General features: G+C 36.1%; 1 long non-coding RNA gene across 1 annotated transcript in view; it reads right to left on the bottom strand.

Annotated features, from left to right (window-relative positions):
* The window catches only part of LOC124964984 (uncharacterized), a 59,664-nt gene that overhangs the window by 45,393 nt on the left and 403 nt on the right, over positions 1-13,868 (bottom strand). The gene's annotated exons all lie outside the window — the stretch shown is intronic.

Genomic DNA, 13,868 nt, shown 5'->3' with positions numbered 1-13,868 from the left:
TGTAGTAGTCCTGGTCTACTACTGCAGACCAGGAGGATGCCCACTCCATCTCCTGACTCTAAGACATGTGGAGAATGAGGAGTTGCTTCTCAAAGAAGCACTTCCAGATAACCAGGTTTCAACATAGATAGGAGATGAAGGGAATACTAAATGATGAGATCCACAAAACAGAAAAAGTCATTTGTCATGGGTCCAAGATGCCTTGAAAGGAATTAGGATAAATCTGACATGCTTCCTATGTACATGAATATACCACAGTGAATCTTACCATGGAGTACACTACTAGAACATGATAGATTCCATTTTTATTATTATGTCAAAACAGATTCTATTGTCATATATAACTAAAAAAACACAATTGAAAAAAGAAAGGAATTGGGATGGAGAAGATTAGGGAAAAGTTGGATTGAAAAAGAGATGAACAAAACATCATAAACTTCAACCATGAGCTTTTCTGAGTGCAAGCCACAAAGATGACTTGTAGCCTCTCATCCAAGTACCCTGTTGCTGGAAAGGGATCGGGAGGAGTAAACTTGCCGAGTTCTCTATGGGAGAAGTTCCATGAGACTGCATGATTGACCTTTGGGGGTATTCCTAATCCACTGAACAAGCAGGCATAGAGATTGATCTCTTCAAGTCTTACCTTGAAGAAGTGATTTTTATCAAACTTTTTGATAGCAAGAACCTCTTTAATACTTCTAAGAATTATAGAGTCAACCAAAGATTTTTTTGTTTGTATGAATAGGTAGAATTAAAACTGAGGATGTTTTAAAATATTGATTTATGTTATTTTAAAACAGTAATTAAAAACAAATTTCCTGTATAACTAACATTTTTGTAATAAAAATTAACTTGTTAGCAAAGATTTGTCTCGATGGGAAGCTACTAATTCTTTTCGTTGAGCTATTGAACACTTTGTAAATTGTAGATGTTTAATAGGCATGCAAATCTTGTCCTATCTGATAAAGATTAGATAAAAAAACCTGTTTTGCCTCAATTTATAATTCATTTCTTCTTACCTTTAACCTATATAAATTGAGTTTGACTGCTTTTTTTGAACAGTTTGTAATATTGGCCTTGTTCTCTCACTGATTAATGAGTGGATTATTCTACTCATTAATCCTTCGTCTTTAACCCGTGTTCATTTTTACATCTGTATGAGAGTCATGGCATTACATTTGTTTTTGAAAATTATGTTTTAACAAACTGTATTTTCTAAAACAAAAAGAAATGTGAGAATAGTGGAATTGCTTTACACTTCCACAAATCTTTTCAATGTCTGGCATAATAGAAGACAGCTGGCTTCTCATATCTGATTCTGCAGTCAATCTGCTGTAGACATGTTTTAATTGAAGTATTTGAAGAAAATCTGGCCTCATACAGATATGTATTTGGGAGAAGGAGGAGTATTTTATAGTCTTTTCAGATAATTGTAGATATTCTTCTTTAATAAATGCATCAAAACTTGCCAAGTTGTAGTTTCTTAAAGGTTAGGATCAATATGGAATCTGAAACCATTTCAATAAACTTTTCATGCTGTTAAAATCCATTGGTCTTTCACTTTGAAAGAATTGCTTACCCATGGTTGATTTTTTAATAAATTGCATTGCATTAGGAAAATATTGTTCATGGAGTTATACAGATCTTCTAAATGCTGACAGCCTTCATTATATACTATGTTGAAAAAACTTGTACTGTTAATATCACCACCAATCTTATTTTCAGAAGCTTCAGATATTAGGAAGCTGTCAAACTTACAGGTGGTTATGTTTCCCAAAATTCTAATTTTTACTCAAAAGCTTGAATTTTATCATGGGCAACAAGTACAGTCAGCTGTTTTCCTTGAAGCGACAGCCTCACTCATTCATTGTTAGGAAATATTTGCCAAATACTCAGGTCTAAATAGCCACTGTTTGCTTCTCAGTCTTTCTTTTATGTAAAAATGGCATTTTGAAAAAAAAAAAAAAAGGCTATCCAGGTGACTACACCAAGGATTGCACAAATGCCTTTCCTCCAGGTGACCCTCTTACCTCAGCAAGCAATGGACTTCCTTTATGTGCACTTTTCATTTTGCTGCAGACTATTAAAGACTTACACTCAAGAATTGAGATTTACAATTAATAATTTTTACTGCTTCAGCAAGGACATTCTCAAGTGAAACTGGCATTTTCTTTTACTGTGAGTGGGTGGCAGTGAAGAATCCAGCAACTACTAGTTTAATGCCACTGCCTTGATTCATTATAAGGTGCCAAAAAGTTTTATCCAGTATTGCTTTTGCATCCCCAGTACAAATGTCAATATGGTGGAAAGGCAAGTCGTGTCTTCATATTACTGTGGAAATACTTTTGTATTTCTGCAACCTGAGAGGGTCTCAGGGACCCCTGCAAGGGTGAACAAACTGCAGTTTTAAGACCATGGCCATTCCCAATTTTCTTGCAAATCTCCTTACTAAGGGAACTTGTAACTCCAGAGGGACTTCTCTGCTGCTGTGTGGGCTACTTCCATCTCTTTTTCTCTGAGGCTTGGCATAAAGGAAGTTACCAATGAAGGTTTTGTTGGAAGAAGTTCACTAGAGTTGGATCCCAAAATAGAGTGATTAACTTTATCTGAGTTATCAAGAAAGATTTAAACAAGATGACATTAAAGTGGGTTTTAAAGAGAAAAGGGGTTTGACAGTTGGAAATGATAGAGAAGAGCATTGTTGATAGAAGGAACATAATACATTCAAGAGAATTTAACCGTGTTGAGTTGGTCTGCCCATCATACTGTTGGACATGTGAGCCTTGTATTTAAAACAAACATTTAATTTAGAGATTTGAGAGCCATCAAACCATTGTCATTAGTTAGAAACATGTCATTGGGTATGATCCCATAGAAAAACATGTGTAGTAAAGTATGATGGGGTAAGGGGATGGGAATCTTTCAGGAATCTCTTCTTTATAGGTAGTCAGAGGAAAAGATGCCAGGAAAGGGATCTGAAAGAGAATAGTTAGAAATTGGGCTTGGGATTTAAGAGAGAGTGTAGAGGACTGGGGAGATAGCTCAGTCAGTAGAGTGCTTGCCTGGCAAGCCCAAGGCCCTGGGTTCAATCCCCAGCACCACAAAAAAAAAAAAAAAAAAAAAAAAAAAACAGAGAGAGAGAGAGAGAGAGAGAGAGAGAGAGAGAGAGTAGAAACCTGGAATCAAAGAATGGACGAATTTAAGAAAGGAAAGTGGTGTTCCAAAGCATCATGTCAAGAATCTCAAGGAACTCGCTATTGAAAAGTGTCCATTAGAGTTGACAATGATGAAATGATCACAGTACTTACTTGGACAGTGTGATCTTGGTGATGAGGAAAGAAACCCCATTACATGAAGTGGAGAGTATGTTCAAGGATAGTATGAGGGAGAAAAGATTGTTAGTGACTCTTGAAAAACTTGACTATAAAAAGAAGTTAAGAGTAGAAGAGGGATAGATTTGTAGTGGAAAATTTTTGTATGATATAGGAATATACACATATATTTAACCTAAAGGAGAGGATAGATAGGAGACAATGAAAAATAAGAGGAAATTATATTGAATGGTCCATTAAGAAAGGAGAGGCTAGATTCAAAAGGATGAAATAAATTAGACTTATGTTGAAGAAATGATTCCTCTTCAGTGAGACTGGAGACAAGTATAGTAACAGATCATTAGGTTGACATCTGTGGAGAAAGAATGTTGGGCATTTTCACATCTGGTAACCTCTCTTCTCTCTATAAAATTGAAATCAAGTTGTCTTTTTAGAGTGAGGTTGGTTAAACTAGGAAGTGTTTCAGTCTGCATTACTCAGCAAACAGTACCTAGGGCCAAAAGTTTATTTCTAGTACTTTATTTGTGTTTGGCAGGAGGATTGTGGAATAATTCCAAAGAAGTGGGAGAGAAAGAAAATTAAACCAAGAGGAGCAAGGAAAAGGATGAGAAGGGGCTTCTTGGTATTAATTACAACTGACTATGTGATATCAGCAGTCCATCTGCAGAAGGCCATGTGGAATATTGCAGGACAGACTAGGGAGATAATTAGAATAATGGGAGAATTTTTCCAGTGTCTCCCTAAATCCACTGGTCAGTTTTGTCCTTGAGAGCGTCAACTTCCCACACTACTAACTTGCTAATAGCAAGAAATGCCTAGCAGATTCCCAGGGAAGCCATAGATAGGAAGTAAGCTACTGGGTCAATGTAAAGATGGTGGTGAAGCAAAGAGCAGGTATTTGAGGGGTGGTTGGGACAACACAAAATGTCCATGATAAAGGTTAAAGCCATGAGATTCTGGCATGATGAATGAGAGGTATCTAAAGCAGAAGGTTGACTTGAAAATAATAATGTAGTATTCAAAAGTCAACTGTTCATTTTAAGAATGAGTAAAAAATTTTAGCAGCATTGGCAGTTCATTGAATTCCATACATTCAATTTGCAATGATTTGAAAGACTATGATATATTCTCTAGAAATATCCAGTGACTCCAACATAAAAATGATGTACTGCATAGGCTTTAGACCAGAGATTTCTGGGCTAGAATTAGTAGAAGATGAAAGGAAGTAGAACTGCCATTGAGAAATTAATTGAAGTGACCAGGAACTAGAAGTGCTGTTATGTTTGAAATCTGGTTTAAAATAAATGAAAGATAAAAAATACTGAAGTTATAAAATTAAGGTCATAGGAAGACACATTGGAATTTGCTATTTTTGAGAGAAATATTTTGGTGAAGTGAGAAAGAACATTTCCAAGTCTTGGGTATGAATTAATGGATCAGAATCATCACAAAAATCCCATTTAACTTCATATCAAGTATGTTGGATGAGTTGACCATATGCAAATATTCAAGATGATAGTAAGAGATGAGGAATTAAAGTGAAACAAAGTGCCCAAGTTATCAGTGAATTTAGGAAAGAAAATCAGAGACTGATAGACCCAACAGCAAGAAGGAACACAAGGGGGCATTCACTATTTCCACTGACTCACAGTGAACAGCATATTGGGCACTAAACTAGGTGCTGGAAAGGCAATAATGAGTAAGATAATTCTCACAATCTGATAGACAAATGGAAAAAATACTGAATTATACTACAGTAAAGTATGTGTTTTAATGAAGTACCATACACTATGCTCAGGAAATCTTTGTAGACGATGTTGAACCCAAGTGTCGAGCATCAAGAGTTTTGCAGATGAGAAAAGAAAAAGGAAATTTCAAAGCAAATGGAAGGATATAATCATATCCCTGAGAAAGAGATTCAGCAGAAAGAGATGGTGAGGTATTGATGAACTTGATTATTTTGACGACTTTAAAAAAGTATTTATGTGTTTGAGTGTTATTCAGAAATCCTTCCAAGTTTTTATATTTTTGTTGCAATGTACAAATTTGTATGTGAATATATAATTTAATTATAAAAGTAATTCACACCTCGGTCTGTTTATTTTCTTGGCATTCACATTTCTTAGTTCTTGGGAGCTCTGAGGAAGAATTATAAAAGTCTGACAGTATAGGATCATATGTCTTGCCTTGAACCCCAGGAGTACAGGAGGGGTTCACAGGTCTCTTCAGGGTGAGGACTGGGTACTCTGCTTCAAGATCACTAAGTTAGAAATGCTAACACTAGAGTTCTGAAGACAAGCCAAAGTCATAAATGAAAATCAAGTTATTATCTCCAGAATTATCTGCTTACTTTATAGGGTATAAGCTGGTTGTTTTCCCTTAATTTTAGTATTTCTGGAAGAAGATTAACTCATTTTATTTTTGTGGCATTAGTTTCATTTCCAGTTTTCAGAAAAGAACACAAAAAGTGAAACAACCTTATAAAACTATCATGAGATATTTAAAATGGTCCTGTGAATAAGTGATTAAATGGTGAGCCTTGAAGACTTCTCCCTGCTTATCAATGGTCACTAGCTGACATGCTGCCAAATCAATCACTCCCCTACATGCAATTTTAGACCAAAGAGTGGAGACAGCACAGGGTGAGTAATGGAATCCAGCAGGCCTTAGGTACCAGATTCCTAACTAAGCAAGTTACTGGTTGTGTGACTAAGCCAAGAACTGGCTACAGGCAGATATTTTTTTTCTCAGAAATTCAGTTACCTCATCAGTAAAATTAAAACTAGGCATAGCTCTTGTGGGGTAGACATGAATTCTACAAGCTTATTAGCTTCAGTCACCAGGAGTACCCTTATACAGCTTTGACTCTTGTAGAATGCTCCCTAGAGCTGTACATGGTCCTGCATGGACCTTCCAAACCTGCCCCCTACGATTTGCCTGATCCTAGAGCCTCTGCTTATCCACGTGTCCCTCCAAGCTCCCTACTCATGAGGCTCTGAAGCCATCACCAAATTCTCAGACACAAGTGATCTGGAAAAAGTTATGGAACATATTTCATTTTGCTGGTTCCTCAACACCAGAGAAATAAGTTCCAATCGCAAAGCATGGGAATAGACAGATGAGAAACAAATTGGTTTGATCGGTCAGTGGTGAGGGCAAGTTAAAAAGTACCACCTCTCAATTAGAAGTTAGAGGAGTTTTTTTTATTATGTTTCATTATGTACAAAAGCAAATGTACTATTTTTCTTTTTCTTTTTGTTTTTTATTTTAATATACTCTTCTTTTTAATTGACATATGGTAATTGTACATATTTATAGGGTACAGTGCAACATTTCAATACATGTATACAATGTGTAATGATCAATCAGGGTAATTGGTCCATCCATCACCTCAGATATTTATCATTTCTTTGTGTTTCAAATTTCCAAAATCTCTCCATTAACTATTTTGAAATATTTAATTAATTGTTATGAACCAAAATATCTTACAGCACTATAGAACTTACAAGTTCTATTCGATGCACCTCTGTACTGATTAACCATCCTTTCTTCTTTTCTCTCTTCCCCACACTCTTCCCAGGCTCTGGTAACCACTGTTCTATTCTCTACTTCTATAAGATCAGCTTTTTAGTTTTCACATGTAAGTGAGGACATTCAATATTTGTCTTTCTGTGTCTGACTTATTTAGCTTAACATAATGTTTTCCGGCTCTATCGATGTTACCACAAATAACAGAATTTCATTCTGTTTTGCTGCATAATATTCCATAGAGCATGTGTAACATATCTTATCCATTCATTCATTGACAAAATGGCTAGGTTGAGGCCATATCTTGACTGTTGTAAACCATGCTGCAATAAAAAATACTGGTGCAGGCATTTCAGTGTGCTGACTTCATTTCCTTTGATATATACCCAGGAATGGAATTGCTGGATCATATGGCATTCTGTTTCTACTCTTTTGAGGAATATTTATATTATTTTCCATAATGACCAAAGGATGTTGTAGAGTTATTTTGTTACTAAATCATCCACTGTCCCTAATGAATTTCTCTGACTCTGAGGAAATCCCTGGCAACAATTTCCTGTAACACAGAGGAAAATCAAAATGATATTTGCACAGTGGATCTCATATCATTAATCAAGTGATTCCAAAATAAGAACAGATATGATTGGTAATACATTTCCTCAGAGCCCCAATCTCTCATCAAAAGAAGGTAGAGAAAAATTAAATGATTCAAGGAAGTTTCTCCTGAGACATCAATTCCAAAGATTTCTCAGTAATGTTTCACTTCAGATAAGGTGCTCACATTCTTCAGTAAAAGGCAAAAGATTTATACAATGTGAAGAAACACGAGAGTATTGGTGCTTGTATTCTTTACATCTCAAGTTTCCTCATCTGTGAGGCAAGAAGTTTGGGCCAGATTAAGACTTTTCTAAGTGTAGTCATAAAATTCTCTTCACGGAATCATCTAGAGTTTCTCATTAAGCTACAAACTCCTCAGATAAATCTCAAAATCATTATACTGGAGTAGAAAAATCAAACACAAAAGGCTAGATACTATATGATTACATTCACATAAAATCCCAGAAAAGGCAAAATTTCAGAGTCAAAAAAATCAGATGAATAGTTGCCTAGGACTATAGGTGAGGGCAGAGGAATAAGTTGGATTACAGAGGGATCAGAGAAACTTTGTAGGGTGATGCAACCACTTTTTCTCTAGATTATGTTAGAGATTGAATGGTTGTATACAATGGTTGTTATCAAAATTCACCAAACTTTATACCTCAGATGGGTGAATTTTACAGTATGGAGTTTATATCTCACCAAAAATTTTGCAAATTTCTGGAGCTTATGAGAAACTGAATTTTTAACAAGCTCCCTCAATGGATGTTTTATTCACTAAAATTTGGGAACTACTGAATTTAATAATTTATTCCTCCCTTACAAATTTAGAATTCTATAAAACTCAACAGAGGCAAAATGTTCCATGATGTCAAAGATAGATGGCCAAGGATATTTTTAGCTGTTATGCAGACTATGAAATATATGGAAGACTAAGAACTCTGAAAGTAAAAAAAAAAAAAAAAAAAAAAAATTAAACTTGGCAAACCTCTGTCTAGGGAACAGATTTAGAAGAAGATTTAACTGGGCATAGTGGTGCATGCCTATAATCCCACCTACTCAGGAGGCTGAGGTAGGAGGATTGCAAATTTGAGGCCAACCTGGGCAACTTAGCAAGACCCCGTCTCAAAATAAAAATAAAAATAAATATGTCTGGGATGCAGCTCAGTGGTAGAGCATTTTTTAGCATGTACCAGGTCCCAGATTCAATCCCAGTTGAAAGAAAGAAAGAATAGAAGGAAAGAAGGAGGAAAAAAAGGAAGAGGGAGGGAGGGAGGGGGGAAATAAAATAAAAGAAGAAGACTCAGAAGAATGACTTAGTATGTTGGTTCGAAGTCTTCTAGGGCTGGGCTTATAACCTGCCCATACCTGGGAAGAGGTCCTTTCTCCTCTGGCTACATCTGCTTACTCTCAAAATTTAAAAACAACTCCCGCCCAAACCCCACAGGTTTTGAAAGCAAGATTAGCCAAAATAGACACAATTTTTTGTGTTATTGTTGCTGTTGTTTTCTTTTTGTTTTTGCTTTGCCTATAAGTTTCAGTCTCATTTCTGTTAACCTGAGTTTTAATAATTTTATTAAGCAAATGAATCTTTATCCAAATCTCCCAGACCTGTCATACTGTTTGAGAAATATAACACAATGGGCAGCCTAAAGTCTCTTGGAGCACTGCTGATCACCCTCACAAGAGCGGGGAGTGGAAAAGGCTGGAGTTCCAGCTCTTCTGCTGCTCTTGTGGATTATGACATCGTCCAAGTTGATTGCGTTCCTATCTACCTTTCCATTTGGGACCATGCATTATTCAGAATATGTTTTTGTTAATTCAAAACAAAAAGTGCTCACCCTCTGGAGTAGTGCCCTGGTGTCTGAGATCATGTTATTGATGGCTAACTGCTGTCAATTACTAGGGAAGAACCAAGAACTGCCAGCTGTTGCCTGGAAACTGCCTCAGAGTGGGCAGAGGAGGCCTTGAGAAGATCCAAAAACCAAAGAGGATTTCAATACTTAGAGTATAATAAATGAACTTTACCTCAACAAGCAAATACTATAGAAAGAAAGATTCATTCAGTAAGGCCAAAATGAGAAGCAATGAACTAGGAATGACCAAGTGCAGATATATAATATTTTCAAGTCATTTGGTCAGAAGAGGAAAAAATGCATCTTGGATTCTCTTTCCAGACATTTTTGCTGCCTAACTTATTTTTCCCTCCTTCCCTTCCCATTCTTCTTTCTCTGCCTCCTTCCCTCTCTTCCTTGATTTAACATTAAAATGAAAATCATTTACACAGGTCCAAAAGGAGGATGAAAAAAATTCAATGGATACAAAAAATAAAATTCCTTTGGAGGAGCTTAAAATCCAGTGAGAAGACCTAAAAGAGGGACAAGGACAATTAAAAGTCAATGAACTTTATAGTAACTAAGTGCTCTAGGAGCCCAAAGGAGTAAGTCCCTATTTCTCCCTAGGGAAGTTCTCTCACCATACACCATTGTTTCTTGTACAGGGGGGATTTTTGCCTCCCTGTAGACATTAGGCAGTATATGGAGACATGTATACTAGATGGTAGGAGTAGAATCTTTTGGTTGTAGGTCTGACACTCTCTCCTTGGCAGGAGAGAGGGAAGAGGGAAGGATTGAGTAGAATGAGTCTCAGGCTACAGTACAGCTCAATAAAAGTCTTGGTTCCATTGATGGTGAATCCCTGAGAAGAGACTGTCCATTAGAGGGCTCTATTTGGGGCAGGGATGGTGCTTCTGCAGTGTCCTCTCACCTCCATGTTCATTGTCTGAGAGATGCCTGGGAAGACTGTAGCCATGACATTAATGCTATGTTGGATCTGGAGCTATGGCAGCTAACAATGCTTCTCAACAGGTTCTTCTGAAAATAAACATGTGTGTGCACTTCTGTGGCCACCAAAAAGTATATGTTGCTACATGAGATTTGTTAAAGGTCTCCATCTTTCTTCCAAAAAGTTAGGCTGCACACCAGCACTGATCAAGGAGTAAATCTTCCTGAAGACTTTTTTGCTTATAAAGTCACTGTTCTGATCTTTTAGTATGTGTCTATATAATAATAGAAGAGAGATTTCTTTTGTGTGTGTTGCAAGTTAAGTGCAGGAAAATTCTGAATGTACACCTTTCTGAGAGCATAATTTCTCTCTTTAGAATGTCAATGAAAGGGATCAAACACACACACACACCCCATATATATTTTTCTATAATGATCATGTTATCTACACAGGGCATTGGCTACAATTGCTGAAACTCCGTTTTTGTATCCAGCCTATCACCAAAGCATCAGCTTTGACTCTAGAAGGCAAGATCTTTCAACTGTTTGCAGGATCCTCTCTTGGGAGATCATGGAAAATCATACAGGAAATATCTGATATTTTATGTCATTTTATCTGGAAGAATACAATGCAGTGAAACTCCTTGACTGCTTTCAGTCTCTCCTGGCATCTTGGTTTTGGCAGATCTACAACATCACGTGGGGAGCCCTCTGCCTTTTGTGCTTATCTCCTAGAAGAAAACATGGTTCTCTTGTTATGTTGTCAATTGCACTAGAGCCTCATAGGTTCCTCAGGAGAGGATGTGAACATACTCAAAACAGAAGCCCACAGTCCTGCCACCAGCCGGAGCATGCTGTCTGTAGAATTAATGCAATCTGCCCTCTCACAAAGAAGACCCCTTAGAGTCAACAGCTGGTGTTTGAACACATTCACTGTTGGACAATCAAGAGCCACTCCAGGAGGGGTGGTAACAATAAGATGTGGAATATTATATAATCCTGGGTGGGATTTCTCAGAACCCATCTGCCAAGAGTAACTTCTCCAAAATAGAACACAGAAGGTTAAATAAAGAAACACAGTTTCTGTGTTTGAGTTGGTTTGCTCACTTTGTGTGTGTGTGTGTGTGTGTGTGTGTGTGTGTGTGTTACATTTTGAGGAAATCATTTTAGCATTAGACCTCACAGTAAAAATGCTCTGGTTGACACCCAAACTTCAGGAAATTAGAAAGGAACAGAATACATTTTACCAGCAAGCTCATGGCATTTATAAAATCCCATCACATTCGCTCATGAAATTCCCATATCAAAACGACCCATATCAGAAAATTTCCTTTGGGGAAACCAGACATGGGAGGTAGTTTATAGGAAAAATCCCAAGTTTATAGCTCTCATGTATTAGATATAGCCAGAGAGCTGAGAATGCATAGGGTTTCTTATATTATTATTTTTCCAGAAGATCTGACATACTTATTTTATCTGGAAATGATTTTTTGGAAAAGACAATCTACTGCACTATGTCTCATCAATGTCAGAAGAGTTATCATACACAAACACTCAATAATGACTTTAAAAAGTGATTATGAACTAGTTCATTTCTTGATGCAGCACATACTACAGTAATAATCCAAATTGCCTGTGACTTATGAGTATATTTGGCAACAACCACTAGTTCCCACTGTAGTGTGAAATTAACACCACAGACTGTAGCTGTGGCATTTATTGAGCACAAGGGAGCTGATTATAGCCTCATAAATTCAAAGGCAACCTCTGCTATTACTTAATTAGAATCAGTATCTATGCATAAATTACAGTAGCAATAACTAGTACTGTTATAGTTAAAAATTTGTCAGCTTCCTTATTATACAACAATCCCCTCATTTTTCCACATAAACCTATATTTTAGGGAGGTTATAAGTTGTCTGTAAAAATTGTTCAGAGGGGAAAAATTGGCACATGGTATCTTGGAGGCCAGTAGTGTTTTGTTTCTAAGTAAACTTTTAAAATATTAATCTTGTCCAGTTGCTTCCCCCCACGTTGGGAATAAAACCACTAAATCCCTAATCTACCCTTAGTAATAAATTGTTTTGGCTACAAACACATGTTTTTAGAGTATAAAATTTTAATCTTAAAGTATTGTTCTGACACATTTTCTTCTAGGATTCTTATTTTTTAAATTATTGTACACCATACTTCATATACATATACACATCCTCTTAATGAACATTAGACCATTATCCTCCAGATTCATTTTTACTATTTGCTAATATACACATAATATTTTTACACAGTTATAAATCAATGTGCACGCTTTCTTCAGGGACCAGCTTTTAAAAGTTTTGGGCTTAACATTTTCTTATATGCACGTGAGCCTCATTGACATAGCCCATATATGGCTTAGTATTCTATCAGATTAATCCTCTAAAATACTCTGAAAGATAAAATTATCAGAGTTAAATGATATCATTGCATAATGCAAATGCATATTCCAGACAAAAGGTAATTTTTAGCCACAGGAAGAGCCAAATGTGATAAATCATCAGGGAAATAGTTGATCAAGAATGTGGAACAGGTCCACGAGCTAAAATAAATCCATTAATTTTTTGGCATTATACTGTGTTTTTAAATATCATGTGGCTAAATTAACAATTTTTCAACTAGATGTTTTTCTACTGTGTAGATGCTACCTAATTCATTTATAGAATTAGAGCCTCATCATTTACAAAATGAGAAAGTGGATACAAAGAGGCAAGATAGTTTGCTTTCTGCTTTTAATTATAGTCAATAATCCTTTTATCCTCCAGATAGATATAGCCTAGACTTTAGCAATACATAATTTTTAAAATCACATTTTCAAATTTGTCTCTGTACAGTTGTTTTAGAACACATCTTGTTGATCATTTGAAATATCAGATATACTATTGATAACATCAAATTATCTTTTATGTACTTGTTATCCTTTCTACAAAGTACTTTTTCAACCTCCTTTTCCTTGGGGTTTATTAGGGTCTTAATGGTAGAAACACAAAGTGAACAAACTTTTCTTCCCCATACTCAGAAATAAACAGTATTTATTCTGGGCAAGTGAGAATATAAACAGCCATTGTCAAAGTCACAGTTGGCTGTCAGCAGTCATGGGTATAAGACTATCTTTTAAAATACATCACGGGACAGATTTTAACAAAGAAATTAAATTATTAATATTATTTTCTCTGCTTTGCCATACAGAATGTCTAGTCTACTTGACCTCAAATATTTAAAACCTGGCTGAGCTACCCACAGACCATACAGATGACAACTAGCAGGAATGGGCTTCTGGACATTGTATTACTACATATTGATGTGTGCGCTTATGAATCCAGCTGCCTAAATGACAGAATTGGGTTGGCTCTGTTTAATCCCATCAAATACTTATAAGCTCTTATGATGATGAGTAGAGGAAAATATTGCTGGACAGTGACAGCAGTAATAAGTGTGCGGTTATGAAAATGTGGAGAAATTACTATAGACAAGCTCAATTTATCTAGAGGGAGGGCAGAATAGAGAATTTTGCCTGTCTGGAATAATTTCTGAGCTTCACATATGACTCTTTAAACTAAAAAGAAGCCTTCTTAATAATAAAGAGCCTTCT

Source organism: Sciurus carolinensis, chromosome 14 (assembly GCF_902686445.1).
Source record: "Sciurus carolinensis chromosome 14, mSciCar1.2, whole genome shotgun sequence".
NCBI lineage: Eukaryota > Metazoa > Chordata > Mammalia > Rodentia > Sciuridae > Sciurus > Sciurus carolinensis.
This window is presented reverse-complemented; position numbering and strand designations above follow the sequence as displayed.